The following is a 6,000-nucleotide window of genomic DNA, read 5'->3' as shown; positions in this document are numbered from 1 at the left end:
GTTTTAAATCCTCTCTTCTGACACTTAGACAGTGGAATGAACAGCTGAGTCACTGACAGTCTTCAAACAACATAAGCCTGAAGTGCTACATGTCTTTACCTTTGTGGCTGCCTATTGAAGTCTCCCGCTAGCTGGCAATAGAACTCTTCCACTAGGGTTTAAGTGGGACACGGGAGAGAACATGTGCCAGCCATCTCGTCTTGTTGCTTTATTATTTTTGGTTATCACTGTCTCTTCCTTATCGTTCTTGTTACTCACCCTAACCTTTTGCAATTGAATAATGTGTTAATCTCTATTTGTCCTATTCTATTCTGTTCGGCCACCACCGTTCTTATATGCTTGGCAGGGCCTGTTAATGCCGAGTCAGTTTAATATGCAAGCTAGAATGAATTTTTATTTTCTTCTTTTCTTTTAATTAGCACTGTTTGCGTCTATTTTCCCTTGGGTTTTGTTTGTGCCATTCTTTTTTTTTTTTCCTTAGCACTTGTCCCGCACACTTGCAGGGTCTGCTGTTTTGTAGTGATTTGGACCTGCGTGATTTGGCACAGGTTTTACGCCAGATGCCCTTCCTGTCGCAACCCTCCCATTTTTATCCAGGCTTGGGACTGGCACTGAGAGTCAACTCTTCAGCTGCTGGGGTGGCGCCATGCCCGGGAATCAAACCCGGGCCGCGGCAATGAGAGCGCAGGATCCTGCCGCTGGACCAGCAGGAGGCATTCTTTTTAAATATTGTAAATATTTTATATTAATAATAATTTATTTATATTTATATACTTATCTAAGCTAAATCATTCATTTCTGTTGTATCTCCTGATGTTGTATTTGGTCACAATGTTAGATGACCTTTAAGAGTTCTCAATGAATGTATATTGGCAAGTAAATCAAGCACCAAGACTAATTCATTAAATTACATTTGCAGGTTCCGAGATCATCTGCATAATGGCATGAAGCACCAGTTTGACCAGAAGGTAGTTGTGCGAACTTTTGTGCGTGGTGTTGAGGTGCTTGTGCTTTTACCTGTCCCAGAGTAAGCTTTATCTGCCTTCTTTGGACCCTATATCATTACAAAGAAAGGGAGTGAAACAGATTATGTGATTCACACCACTGATAAGAAACTCTAGACCTGTGTTTGCCATATAAACATGCTAAAGGCTTACAATGATAGAAATAAGTCACTAGTAAATGCTTCGGAGCAGACTGACTCATTTAAGATATGATTCAGTGAAATCCGCTATTCTTCAGGATTTTGAGATGGCCCAGACTTTTGTCGAGTTTGCAAGGGAGAAATCATTTTAAAAGATATTCTTTTGATAAAAAATTTGATAAGTGGTGTACAGCTAGAAAGATGGACCTTGACTCAATAAGGGAGGTAGTATTGCTTGAAGAATTTAAAGGGTGACTGTCTGAGTGTGTGGTTTACCTTAATGAGCAGAAGGTAACTTTGTTGTTACATGGGTCTGTATTTGCAGATGAGTTTGAACTCATATACAAAAAAAAACATACATCCAGTCCACCTTGGTCTGGAGAAGTTTGAAAGTGTTTTTACTGTCACAAAGAACAAGCCGCAACCAAGTGCAGGGTTTGTAAAAATTCTTGAGCCAGCTGGTACTGTACCTCAATCTTTTAGTTATCAATCCTTTGTCCTGAAAGGGTTAATTTCCTTAACTGGAAATCCTGAGGATCAAATAGAGATATGGATGTTCAGCGACACAGTGTCATTGTGCAAGATATTGATATGGGTTTTGTGACGGTACCATTACATCGTATGCATTTACAAAGTGAATTATTTACTGGGTTCATGTAGTCCCTTCACATCCATTTAAAGGCAGCAACTTTATTGTTGGCAATGATTCGTCAGGAGGTAAAATAATGCAAGCATTAGAAGTCATTGATAAGCCACACTTGCTTTGGCAATAAGAAGAGTTGTCAATACTTACCCTAATGCTTTCCCTGCATTTGCTTTTCCTCACTCTGAATCTGGCTAAAGGGGTTCATTTGTCGGACTTATTCTTTGCTCCCTTCCTCGCTAATGATGCTTTGCTGGAAATTGTTGTTTTCTCTGGAATTCTGCACGATAAAAAGTCAGAGAACTCAGGTCTGATTGTGGCCAGTGCAGATAAACTAAAATTACCTGTGCACTGAGTGCAAATTGTTGCCGCACAAAGAGAGGATCACTCTCTCCACACCTTTCACTTATGTTGTTTCTCTTGATATTGCTAGAGATAAGAAAGTTGCATATTTCCTTGATAATGGTTTGTTGCTGCATAAATGGTGTTCTAACACAGATGAAGACTTAATAAAGTCTGGAATGTTGTATTTCAGGTTGTGTTTTCTTCATCATACGTCAACTGTGTTTAATACATCAGCTTCCTGGTCATCAGGGAGTCATGAAAGCCTATAATAGGATACATTTTTTGCCCAGGGTTAAAAAAAGATGTTGCCCAGTATTGCCGTACCTCTCATGTCTGCCAGGTAGCCGGGAAGCCGAATCGGGTGATTCCACCTGCGCTGCTCTTCCCCATTCCAGTGTTTGGAAAGCCGTCCGACCGTGTGATAAGACTAAATCAGGTAAGTAGTTTTTGTTTACTATAATGTGTGTAGCTACCCGTTTTCCTGAAGCAATTATGCTTCAAGAAAATTAAGAAAATTACTGCACCGGTTATTGTTAAAGCATTGGTAAAATTCTTATCCAAATTCAGCCTACTTAAGATTGTACATAGTGAACAGGGGACAAATTTTCTGTCAAATCTGTCAAAAAGTTCTGAAATCTCTTGCCATAATATACTGTTTCAAGTGCGTATCACCCTGAGGGTAAAAAAAAAAAAATCGATATCACATAAATGCAACCTAGATACAGGCAGGGACTGGGATAAGGGGGATTCCTTTGTTCTATTTGCTGTACATGAAACTGTACAAGACTCTCTTGTGATTAGCCCAGTAGAGATTGTATTTAATCACAATGTTAGAGACCTTTAAGAGTTCTCAAAGAACGTATATTGGCAAGTAAATCATTACGTTAAATTATTTTACATTAAGTAAATTATGTTTGTAGGTTCCGAGATTGTCTGCATAATGGCATGAAGGCATGAAGAACCAGTTTGAACAGAAGGTGGTTGTGCAAACTTTTGTGCATAGTGATGAGCTGCTTGTGCTTTTACCTGTCCCAAAGTCAGATTTATCTGCCTGCTTCTTTGAACCCTATATCATTATAAAGAAAGGGAGTGAAACAGATTATGTGATTCACACCACTGATAGAAAATGCTAGACCTGTGTTTGCCATATAAACATGCTAAAGCCTTACAGTACTAGAAAGAAGCCACTGGTAAACACTTCGGAGCAGACTGATGGGCCCACTTATCTCTTCTGTCACAATAGCCATGGAGGTGGCACTTTCTCCAGGTGTCTCATGAGCAGACATGGACTAGACAGTGCTCTGAAATGCTCCTCAGCAGTGTGCAAGGCTAGGGAACTCGAAGACATTAAAAGATCTTTCAACCTATCTCAGTCATTAGTCCAAGAAACAGAGGTCTGACACTGTCCAGTTAATTTTGGAATTTCTTTGTCATTTTAGTTTTGTCATGTCCTGACCAGTCTAGAGTTGGTAGGACTGGTGACAAGAAACATGTAAATAAAGATATAGTATTTAAATAAATAAACCAAACCAATTCCACCTTGTAGTCACAATAATCACAAGAAATGTATACAAGCTGGAAAGTATGTTTTTTTTTATTACTTCAAACCAGAAATAAGTAGGGGAAGCACATAACTTCAGAAGGGGATCAAGGCCAAAATAACAAACCAAAGGAAGACTAGCTGGTGGAAGAAGGAGTTAAATTGCCTAACAAAAGAAATACAAAAGATCTTCCCTAACTCCCTAGTTAGCCAAAACCAGGAGAAAACAGGTCACAAAATAAAAGGCAATCCCCAACCCACTGCTCCCGTATTAACTACGGATTGGTTTAGAAACATAAATGCTTAACACAGAGTGAATACGAATAACATAACTTAAACAGAATAGGAGTACAGAGGAACGAAACTGAAACTAAACCGTGGTCGCCAGAAAGCGGGGTCTCTGTGACCAAACCCAAGAGGGGAACTACTCACGCAGCAATTATTGCTGCCACAAGTCAACCAGAGAGTAATTCAGCAATGAATACAACACTATCGTCCTTCAACAACACGCAATCAAAGGTTGTCTGGGCCAGGGGGCAGAACAGCACAATGCAATGGCGCTTCACCACACACACACTACAGAAGCTCACCAACACTGCTCTGCTTCCCAGCTTTTAAAGCTTCCACTAGTGACGAAATTTCCTGCAGCAATCCCCTGCAGCTGGTTCCAATTAAGCACTGCCTAAAATGAAAGTGTGAGAGAGAGGGGGAGAGGGACACTGCACACACGCGATACAACATACAACACACAACACAGAAATCATGCAAAATTCCTACATACAAATAATAGTATACGTCCAAGGACGTAACAGTTTGTTTCTAAGCAAACTACTGTTCTGCAGCATGATATTAATGTGAATGGTGCTCATCCTACTAAGCAAAAATTTATTGAGTAAATGCAGTTAAGAGGTCTGTGATGTGTCAAGAAGTAAATTACCTACTCAAGAATGGTTTGGCTGTATCCAGCTGTAGTCCCTGGAGTTCCACTTGTCTACTTGACCCCAAACCTGATGGAATGATTAGGTTCTGCAACGATTATCATAAGGTGAATGCAGTAACAGTGTCAGACAGTTATCCATTGCCCCCATGGAAGAACTCACAGATAATGTAGAATCAGCACAATTAGTTAGTAAATTAGACATGCTTAAAGGTTATTGTCAAGTTCCACTTACTCCACAGGCTTCAGAGATCTCAGCATTTGTTACCCCTAGTAGTATCCTTCAATATACAGCTATGCCCTTTGGTCTGCCCAAAGCACTAAAATAAGAGCATATTTCTTCCTCCCCCAAATGGTCCAAAAAAGTCTGGCCCTTGCTGTTACAGTATAAAATATTTGGTAAGGCTCAGGAGATTTGTTCTATTCAATTGCTAGATGAGAATTTAAGATATGATTCAGTGAAATCTGCTATTCTTCAGGATTCTAAGCTGGTTCCTGAAACATATAGACAGAGATTTCTGAGACATAAAAAAAAAATCTACCCAGACATTTGTCGAGTTTGCAAGGAAGAAAGAATTTTATTTGATAAGTGGTGTACAGCTAGTAAGGTGGATGACTTTGACTCAATATCAATAAGCCACACTTGCTTAAGAAGAGTTGTCAACACTTACCCTAATATTTGTCTGATTAATTCTTGGCTCCCTTCCTCGCTGACGCTGGAAATTGCTGTTTCCTCTGGAATTCTGCACAATGTAAAGTCATAGAACTCAGGTCTGATTGTGGCCAATGCGGATACACTAAAACTACCTGTGCATTGAGTGCAAATTATTGCTGCACAAAATGAGGACAACTCTCTTGCCACATTTTTCACTTCTGTTGTTTCTTCTGATGTTGCTAGAGATAAAGTTACATATTTCCTTGATAATGGTTTATTGTTTTATTAATTGTGTTCTAACACTGATAAAGACTTGATAAAGACGGAATGTTGTATGTCAGGTTGTGAGTCCTTCATCCTATGCCAACATGTCTTGTGTTTAATACATAATCATCAGCTTGCTGGTCATCATGGAGTCATAAAGCTTATAATAGGATACTCAAGCATTTTTTGTCCAGGGTTAAAAAAAGATGTTGCCATACCTGTACCATGCAACACTAGTACCTGTACCAGCATAGCAACCCAGTCTCACGCCATTACGTGCAATAGTCAGGTAATTTAATCTATTGAATTTGTGCACACTGACACGAATTGCCCTTTTTTTTGTGCCACACAGCATGATTTTCACACTCATTCAGTTCTATGGGAATTGTCTTTCATGCCTGCAACATGTTGGTTTCCTATCACTCAGGACTCAGCAGTTTTTTTTCTTCTCTATGTTTGATAAATGAACTGC

Source organism: Hemibagrus wyckioides, linkage group LG06 (genome assembly GCF_019097595.1).
Source record: "Hemibagrus wyckioides isolate EC202008001 linkage group LG06, SWU_Hwy_1.0, whole genome shotgun sequence".
NCBI classification, from domain to species: domain Eukaryota; kingdom Metazoa; phylum Chordata; class Actinopteri; order Siluriformes; family Bagridae; genus Hemibagrus; species Hemibagrus wyckioides.
Note: the sequence above shows the minus strand (reverse complement) of the source record.